Below are 10,645 nucleotides of genomic sequence, written 5' to 3' on the forward strand. Positions count from 1 at the left end.
ATTTTCAATCTTGTATACTAAGTCTTCTATATAAATTTTTTGATTAAATGTGGAATGCTGTTCTGCATAAATATGCATATTTATAAATTAATCGGCACTCTAGTGAGTATTAAGTCGAAATATGTATGGTGTGTCAACCATATGTATATTAAGGTAATTTTTTTTGAGCCCATTCTTAGAAAACAACCAAATTTTCATTTATAGAAAACGTTTTTAAGTATGGGTTCAAACAAAAGGAGAACTTTGAAAATATCATTTCTTAAAGATTGGCAACCCTACTCGAAAATATGCCTAAATATGATTAAATGTGACATAATCATATTAATATTTCTGATTTTATTTACTGGTATTTATCTTATACATACATATATCTGAAATTTGGCAACAGTGTTAAAAGTTGCCTTATGCTTGACCATTTTTTATATGACCTTATATATGGCAACCATTCAAAAAACACTTAGTGCAACTGAGGTTGAAACATCTGGGTAGTCTTACCTACGGTGAACCAGGAGTCGTGGCCTAAGGTTACATAACCCGCCTCAACAAATTTGTGATAGGGTCAAAGCGCCATGTCGATTTATGAGAGTTTTATGATCTATGTTAGTTACCACAATGGGTCGGCGCTCTAAGCTGTCCAAGTTAGATATCTGTTAGGATCGATCTCTTAACCTAACCTAGCCTAGTGCAGTTTAGACTTATGCTATGTGATTTGTACTATTTTTTCTTAACTTTTTCTGTAAACATTCAGAGGATTTATGTATAAGACTTACAGAAACCTCAACCTGTCTCGAACACCAAACGATTAGCTCTGACAATGATACCAACATTACATTGACCTCTGAAAATTACACTCTAGTATATTTATTAGTTTTTGATCATAAGTTCTTAAAATACCTAATAATGATGGACTTTCCATTGATTCTTCCGTAAACTTCTTTACTGGATGAATTCCAAACCCTTCAAATATACTTACACACTTATTCTTTCTGATTTTTCGGAAACCAAGCGCTTGCTAAATTATATATATAGCTCTATCCCGATATCACAAGACTCAAAAAATATTCCAGAATTGATTGCTTAGCTTAGAACCACAAACCTCCAATCCATATGGTAAATAACCAATTTTTTATAGAACCAGAGCTCTCTCAATCATCTGCGTTGTCTGATAAGTGAATATATTTTTCTTATACATACGTTTATTTGAATAATTCACTTCTGTTTTGGCCTTCACTGAATTACATTGGATCCATAATTCGAAAAACTTCTTTTTTATCAAAGATTTTTTAACTACAACATCAAGAACTGCGTTGAATCGAAGGATTTAAGGTTACCGAACATCTCATACTCTTTCAACTTGCAGGCAAATACCTTTAGGTGCATAAAGTTTGGTAATTATATGGCGTCTAGGTCAAGTTTTCTTCCGAAGTTATCCATATTAGGCCCGAAGATGAACCGTTATTAGAATATCACGCTCTCTCAATCTTTCTATTAGGTATATGGGTGAACAAAAATATAATACTCTGTAGCAACATATTGCAAGAGTATAAAAATATGAAGGCACTTTTAAAAGTATTTCCCCAGATACAGTATATATGTTCATATGTATGTACTTCACCGCATTCTTTTACGGTGCATGCGTACGTACATATAATGTCGTACATCCGCTGACATGCCGCCTCTTAGCGGTGCACGCTCGCGCCTACACCAGGAAGAGATGACTCAATTAGCTGCAGTGACTTACTCCGCGCTCTGTGTAAATCATAATGTTGCACATTTTATATGCAACATAAAATGCGATGGTGGCATTTCCTTACAAGCGATTATAAACTGTACTTTTTCGTGCTCTGGCTGTTGTTGTTGGGCAATGGATTATGCGTTTATTTGAGCCATAAAACAATCGGTCAACAAGACGCCCAAACACGTGTGCGTTTTTATGTTCATGTGTGTGGGTTATTATGCGTGCTGGAAGTGCTTTACTTTTTAGCATGAGAAAATCTCAATATTTGTATAAATACTTGTACATATGTATGTATTTGTGTAAGTAATCCTGTACTTCTGCCTCTCAGGGTCAAAGTAATTTATGCCTAATTAAAAGTGACACAAAACAAGCACAGGCCAACCAGTGCACTGCAGTGGTACTAACAACAAGAAGGTAAGCGCTGCATAAGATTCTCCCAACACTTGTCTCTCAACTCATTCTGCTGTGATTAGTCTCTTAAAAATAGAGGCGGCTTATGGAATTACTAATACTAAAGTGTATATTTATGTAGTATGAAGGGTTAATATAAGGTCAAGCTTCGAAGCTGAAGTCAAAGTGAGATTCAGATGACCCTTTCATCAGCGAGGAGGAAAAGCCTAGAGGAATTGCCAAGTTGTTGAGTCCGAAATAAGAGGTTAACAGTGAAAAAGTAGTCCAACTGAAAGGATTCGAAAATAGTCTCAGACTCGAAAGCCATAAAATATAGTATCACTTTTGGCCTACAAGCCTTTCTAAAGGAGAAATCAGGTGCTCTCATTCTCCCGGCGAACAAAAGTAGCTCTTTATATAGAAAACATCTCATCAGTTTCCCTTTGATGAATCGGGCTTGTTGAAAGTCGTGGTTATAGCGCGTGAGACGCAATTTTACCCAGAGATATACTTTAATTGATGGCTTTTTTTCGGTCGAAAGCTTATTCTACAAAATGTGAAAGCTCCAATAAAAGCTCTCAACCATGAAAGACAAATGCTTTTATATAGTTTTAGAACGATCGGATATACTTTTAACTGTTATTTTCCACAAACTTTTTCCCGGCTAAAGCTCTTCTCACTATTCGTGAAAGCTCGAATAAAAGCTCTGATTTAAGAGGTAAAACGGATTGAATACATAAGCAAAATTGATTTTTCTTTCAAAAAATGTTTTCGAGAACTCCGAAGCGGATAAAAGCTACTCTTACAAAAATTGAAGCTTCACTAAAAGCTTCCAACAAGGAGTGAAAAGAGCTTTTATATAATAATAATTATAATAATAATAATAATAGTAATAATAATAATAATAATAATAATAATAATAATAATAATAGTAATAATAATAACAATAATAATAATAAAAATATATAAAACTCCTTCTAGACTAAAGCTCTTACTATTCGTGAAAGCTCGAATGAAAGCTCGAATTTAAGAGGGAAAAAGGGATTCAATGTAGAAATAAAATGGAATTTTCCTTAAAAATATATTTTCGAGGATTTCGAAGCGGATAAAAGCTACTATTACAAAAACTGAAAGCTCCACTAAAAGTGTTGGGATCTTCTATATACTATTACAATTTTTATTTTTCAGAATTTAGGCGAAAGCTTTCTCCGTACCAAAGCTTTTACTTACAATTAATCAAACAGTTTCAACAAAAAATGAGGAAAGCTTCTATATACTACTGTAGTGATTACAGTTTCTACTTTTATTTTTCTGAAGTCAGAGGAAATCTCTTTATACAGCTTCAAAAGCTTTCCTAACAATTAGTGAAAGGTATAATAAGAACTTTCAAAAAAGAAAGAGAAAAAGTATCTACATATGTCCTACTACAATCATTGGGGGACTACCTTGAATTGTTACTTTCTCGAAAAGCTCTCTCCGGATGAAAGCTCTTTTTATAATAAGTGAAAGCTCTACAGACAACATTTAATAAAAAAACAGAGGAGCTTGAAATAACACTTTAATTACTTCATTTATAATTTTTTAGCGATTGTACAGTATTAGTTTAGTTTTAAATTAGCCTTACTGGGGAACTAAACCTCGAATAGAAAGCTTTTGTGATTTCTTACTAAACTCTAAGTTAAGGAACCACTGTGCGTGATAAAAACTGAATTGAAATTAAAAAAAAATTGTTTTGCGCTTCTGCGAAGTTGCATGCCACGCACGCACCACGCAACTAAAGAGGGACAAGTGTTGAAGAAAAAGGTCAAAATTTACATGAACATATTTATCGCACTTTTTCTACATTATATAGCTATATATACATAGTACATACAGGTATGTATATATGTATGCAATATAAAGGGTATAGCAATTGATTAACAAGCCAGCTTGTATGCCTCTTTAAAGCCCAAACCAGTCAAAAGGTCCAATCAGTCAGTCATTTAGGGGCCTATCAGTGCATGTACGAACTTATAGCTTTATATGTGTATATGTGTATATGTGTGTGCGCTCCAATAACATGCCTCTACGTCAGCGTCTCATTTGGTGGCCACGATGCGCACGGTTTCTTGCACTCATTAGTTGTGTAGTCGCTGTTGTCGTCTCCCACAACGTGAATTAAGATAATCTCCTGCCAGGCCGGTTGGCAAAATGCCTCATGCTGAGCGCGTTGAGTGCGCCATTTGCGCGTGCGCACACAGCCTACCCACAATTGGACGATTTTGCAAATGAATTGTGCGCGTTTTGCGGCCGATTTCCACTGAATGATTATGTGCTTCGAAGCACAAAAAGAAGAAGAAGACCAATAAGAAAAAAACAGTGTGCAGTATTTAAGAGTATATATATTTATATGAGCTTATAAAAATTTTAATTCCAACTGCACTTATTTACTTGCCGCTTGGCGCTTGCTCGCTGGCTGGACCCACATTTTGCGGCCAGCGCCGATTGCCTGTGAAATTGAAAAACTTAATACAATTCTAAATTGTTGCAGCTTAAATAAAGCATAAAGGGAAACAAAGCATAAAACCGTTACTAATTGCAACTAAAGTTAAGTGCCATAGAATGTGTTGTTGTAATTCCTATTCTCTATATGTTGAGCACTTCAGGCTTTCGGATTAATCGCCGCCATTAGCTATTAACTCGGATGATGGCCGTTAAGTACATATGTATATTATTTATTTTTGTATACTTTACTTTTGTTGTTGTTGTAAGCGATTAGGAGCTTGTAGGTGCTTAGCTAATGTAATAGGTTTTATAATTTTTATTTTGATTAAGTGATTAATGCTGGCATCGACACTTTGTAAGCCAATCGCCTAAATGGATTACTTAACTCACACTTAAACAACTTTGCAACAGTTTTATATATGTATATATGTAGCTTGCTCTTTCAATTACTGTGAATAAAGTGTATTAGCTTGAATCTTCAGCTAAAATTATTTTTCCACCTCCCCATCCTCCAAACAATTTCAGCAATTTCATTAGACAAACTTGAAGTTTCGGACTCAAGGCGGTCAGAACCTGTAATACTAGGGGCAGGCATACTATGCTGAGAGTAGAGACCTGACTAGACCTCTTGCGATGCAGTCTGACCCAAAACGAACTTCGCTCATACTGGCAGTTGACCAGCGCTTACTGGGTTCATACGAGGTCTATTTGCCAAAACCAAACCCCAAGAAGACAAGGGAGCCCTAAAGTGGCAATCACTCTTGCAGTACTTTATTTTTTATACGACTAGGCTTCTTAAATTTTCACGAAGTTGCTGAAATAAGTTGATAACTGGTTCAGCACTATTTAACTAGCTCGAAGATTCATTGAATTAACGAAGCCCAATGTCATTGGCTATTGTCAGAGAAACCATTTAGTTAAAAGTAGAAGGCCGCACTTATTGACATATATATCTGTTTGAAAAGCTCAGCAGTTGTCTGGAAGAATTACCATAGACATACTATTTATATTGAAATAGAAGGAAAAGGCAGACGAGTTGGCCGCTCGAGGCAGCTGGAAACACAATTACTCTAAATTGCCCCAGACCAGTCAGCTCCCTCAAGTGTTGTTTCAAGCAACGGACCCAAGAGAAATATCTCAGGTTTGAAACACTAGCACCCCAGAGCATAAGGTAATATTAATAGTGGAAAGTTTCTACTTAAAGCGAATTTCTAACGGTCATCACAGGGCACTTAACCTTAAGATCCCACCTTTACAAATTTGGGAAAATGGATTCGGAGGAATGCAGATCAGGTGCAGAGAACTTGAAACACTGAAACGTTATCTTTGTGAATGCCTAGCCTTCAGTCAGATGATAGGGAATATATTCACTGTTCCCAAAGCTCCAACTTAAATAACATTGGGTAGCTTGGGTAAAAAAATTAGGTAGCAAAATTACTGCGGCAGTCTACGGGCTAGCGTTCCTGCGCTACTTTTTTCAACTAACCAATACGAGGGCTGCTATATATACATATTTCTGGCCTAATAATGAAAATAGGCATATTTATCAACGAAAATGTTTTTTTTTTTCTCGTTGGATTTGGCTCGTCTTGGAAGACCCACACGGGCGATTGCTGTTTTGTTTCGGGCTCATACGCATAGATCCATGATTCGTCACCTGTGACGATCTTATAAACGTCTTTTGAAGCACCGCGATCGTATTTTTTCAGCATTTCTTTACACCAATCCACACGAGCCTTTTTTTGAGCGATTGTCAAATTGTGCGGGATCCAACGAGAACAAACCTTTTTTACGGCCAGGTGTTCATGCAATATCGAATGTATGCTGGTGGGAGAAATGCATAGGCATGCCTCTATCTGAAGGTATGTTACATACATGACGGTCTTGCATTATCAGTTCACGTACGGCATCGATGTTTTCTGGCACCACGTCTGTTTTTGGACGCCCTTCACGGAATTCGTCTTTGAGCGAGCGTCAGTCACGATTGAATTCGTTGTATCAGTTTTTCACAGTGCTATAGCAAGGTGCTTCATAGCCATACAAAGATTTTAGTTCATCGATGCACTCTTGTCGTGATAATCCACGTCGAAAATTGTGAAAAATGATCGCACGAAAATATTCACCAGTTAATTCCATTTTTTGGCCGAGATGAATTTTTTAATTCCCTGTAAATAAAACAATTCACCAGTCCAGAAATATATATAGTAACCTACGTATACTCCTTTCCAAACCTCCGCCTGCTTTTCGAATAACCTCTTCTTCCAACCAACCGGTCTTTTGTTGGCATGAGCGACGAGTAACGAACTATGCATTATCAGTGAAGGGAACGACACACGCAGAGTTAAGTGTTCGCCTCTATACAACCATTGCCACTTCAATATCTATTTGTTGTAGTCTGATCACCCTGTTCCCAGCTTAATGGCGTTTCCTCTAAGGCGAATAGATCCCAATCCCATTTCAAATTTTATTATCACTTGCACTAAGAAGATTTTTGTTGCTTTAAGAAAAAAGTGTGCGTCGGCCGGGAATCGAACCCGGATCAACTGCTTGGAAGGCAACTATGCTGACCATTACACCACCGACGCGAACAATTCCGAGTGGCGGCTTGGTGCTTGATGTTTCATTAAACTTGATTAAATATTTATTTACACGAGTAAGCTATCGTTAAGCCGAGCTTTTATACTATTTGAAGTAATGGCAACAGGAAAAACTGCAACAAGAGTTCGCAGGAGATTACGCAGTTGGATTATGTCGCTTTGAAATGAGAAGAGTTTGGAAATGCAATCCTAATGTTATATTCTGAGCCTGTCTTAGGAGGGCCGTTTAAGGATACTCAAAATATGTTAACTGTATGTTGTACGTTTTTATCTGACATTTTTCCAGGAAGGCCATAGATCGGTTAGAGTTAAACTGAAGAACTAGTTTCCGCGGCGAAATAGTTAACTCCACAAACTATTTAGGGAAAATAATAGTAGAGATTTTATTACATTTTAAGTGTGATACGATACCGTCAAGGAATTTAAATAAAAATTTCCCAAGTTATATAATTGAAATATATCTCGACAGGCCTACAGGAGGTATCATAACCAGCTGATCCTTACTACTAGTAATTAACCCACTAATATTCTAACAGATAACCAAGAGAAGTATAGTTCAAGAACTGAGATTAGAACAAAAATAATAGTAGAGATACAATTTAACCCCGTTATTTTACTTTAATAGAATGAATTTTTCGGTAAAAAGCTTATTTTACAATAACTGAAAGCTCGAATAAAAGCTTCCAACAAAGAAAGTGTAAACGTTTTTTGTAACTATACGAGTATATAGATCGAATAAACCTCCAACTATTATTTTCTAAAATTCAGACGAAAGCTCACTCCGGCCGAAAGCTCTCTATTGTGGTATACGTGGACTTAGAGCTAACAGCCTGGCTCAATTATGAGACATCTGCCGCGCTTCGCGGCAATTATCAATCATTTCTGGTTCTCAATGTGGTCGAGATTATATAATATTTTCCTGATAAGCCGAAAAATATAACTTTCCGATTCAACAAAAATAAAAAAAAGACTGTGCGTCGGCCGGGAATCGAACCCGGATCAACTGCTTGGAAGGCAACTATGCTGACCATTACACCACCGACGCGCATAAATTAGGTTGAACTAATAGTTTTGGTGTCTGGGATTTTTATAAAAATTAAAATGTTTTTTATTTACTTGATATATGTATTATATATACACCAAATTTAGGGTTATCTAACAGCTGTGGAAATAGAGACCTATGTAGGTATTTACTTGAGGGTAATACCATCCTATGGACATACCTACAAACATACAAGAAATATATAGTTGGTACCTAAGTATTCGTTGAGCTCGACAGCTTATTCTAAACTTAGCTTTCGAACTAGTAGGAGCTAGACTAAGCACGAATACATACATATACATACATATCTTCAGGGGCTACTCGTATCTAATATCTTTCAGGATCCAAACATAATTTTTTTCTCACTCAAAGCACGAAATATAAAAAATATTGATGGCATTCTTAAACGACAGTTAAAGAAAGTAAATTTCGTACAGACTAAGCTTTTACCCTAGTATTATTCTCCAAGCTAAGCCGAAGTCGCTGCGGTGCGCTGGTGAGTTGAAGGCATTGTGCAGTTCGCAGCTGAGAAAACACGCACAAAACGAAACGAAATATGCGAATTTAAGCATCAGCTGTCATGGCGGCATGCAACGTGGGCCAACAGTCAAACAAACAACAAATATACACACACAAACGATGCTTGCAACAAGGCGTTGCAGCAAAACTAACGGGTGATTTTTTTGAGGTTAGGATTTTCATGCATTAGTATTTGACAGATCACGTGGGATTTCAGACATGGTGTCAAAGAGAAAGATGCTCAGTATGCTTTGACATTTCATCATGAATAGACTTACTAACGAGCAACGCTTGCAAATCATTGAATTTTATTACCAAAATCAGTGTTCGGTTCGAAATGTGTTTCGCGCGCGTGTTTTGTTCAGCGATGAGGCTCATTTCTGGTTGAATGGCTACGTAAATAAGCAAAATTGCCGCATTTGGGGTGAAGAGCAACCAGAAGCCGTTCAAGAACTGCCCATGCATCCCGAAAAATGCACTGTTTGGAGTGGTTTGTACGCTGGTGGAATCATTGGACCGTATTTTTTCAAAGATGCTGTTGGACGCAACGTTACGGTGAATGGCGATCGCTATCGTTCGATGCTAACAAACTTTTTGTTGCCAAAAATGGAAGAACTGAACTTGGTTGACATGTGGTTTCAACAAGATGGCGCTACATGCCACACAGCTCGCGATTCTATGGCCATTTTGAGGGAAAACTTCGGACAACAATTCATCTCAAGAAATGGACCCGTAAGTTGGCCACCAAGATCATGCGATTTAACGCCTTTAGACTATTTTTTGTGGGGCTACGTCAAGTCTAAAGTCTACAGAAATAAGCCAGCAACTATTCCAGCTTTGGAAGACAACATTTCCGAAGAAATTCGGGCTATTCCGGCCGAAATGCTCGAAAAAGTTGCCCAAAATTGGACTTTCCGAATGGACCACCTAAGACGCAGCCGCGGTCAACATTTAAATGAAATTATCTTCAAAAAGTAAATGTCATGAACCAATCTAACGTTTCAAATAAAGAACCGATGAGATTTTGCAAATTTTATGCGTTTTTTTTTTTAAAAAAGTTATCAAGCTCTTAAAAAATCACCCTTTACTAATGCGTTGCAATGGGGAGAAGAGAGTTTGGAGCGGTGCAAAGTGGTAGAATGGGTATGAGGTGGAGATCGCTCAGAAACCTCAACACATGCCTTTGCAGCGATTCGTTTCTTGCTGGTGGAAGGAGTAAGGTAACTCCAAGGATGCTAAAGGAAGAACAAGCGTCATATATATTTACTATATGAGCCCAAATATGACTATTGTGAATGGCAGCAGCGCATAAATGCCAAAAAATGTCAAAAGAAAGCAAAGGCGCTTGCTCGAAAGTTTATATGTGTTGCACGGTACGTACTTAATATCTATATACATATGTATATGTATATATAATACCGTATTTCTCTTGGCAATGTGGGTGTCGCAACAACAACAACAACCTTATTACGTTTAACGCTGGCATCATTATCATCATTCCCGCCATCATCAGTTGGATTCATCAATCTTTGCCAAAAACTTGCACCATCTATACAGGGGCCTTCACTACTTACATACACATTTACTTACTTATATACATACTATGTATGCCTACATACATTACACATAAGTAAAGACATAAATGCACTCTTCGCAGCAGCCTTGTCGCAATATTCTCAGGCGACGAAGGGCTACGCTGAAAATGTGACGCGTCTGAAATGCAAAACATAAAAAACAATAATGAATTACAAAACAAAAAACAAGTCGTGGCAGTGGGTTGCAAATGTGGGTAGTAAGAAAAGTGTAATGTAAAATCTTCAAAGATTTTGGCTAAAGAAAAGCCTACTGAGAAATTCTGTCTAGTAAAGATAATTT

The 10,645-nt window shown here is 37.0% G+C and overlaps 2 non-coding genes across 2 annotated transcripts; both read right to left on the minus strand.

The window, feature by feature from the left end:
• Positions 1–7,125: 7,125 nt before the first annotated feature.
• Trnag-ucc (transfer RNA glycine (anticodon UCC)) lies at positions 7,126–7,197 on the minus strand. The gene has a single exon. It is a non-coding gene; the product is annotated as a tRNA-Gly (tRNA).
• A 985-nt stretch (positions 7,198–8,182) lies between these two features.
• Trnag-ucc (transfer RNA glycine (anticodon UCC)) lies at positions 8,183–8,254 on the minus strand. The gene has a single exon. It is a non-coding gene; the product is annotated as a tRNA-Gly (tRNA).
• Positions 8,255–10,645: the final 2,391 nt, after the last annotated feature.

This window comes from Bactrocera dorsalis, chromosome 4 (genome assembly GCF_023373825.1).
Source record: "Bactrocera dorsalis isolate Fly_Bdor chromosome 4, ASM2337382v1, whole genome shotgun sequence".
Classification (NCBI taxonomy): domain Eukaryota; kingdom Metazoa; phylum Arthropoda; class Insecta; order Diptera; family Tephritidae; genus Bactrocera; species Bactrocera dorsalis.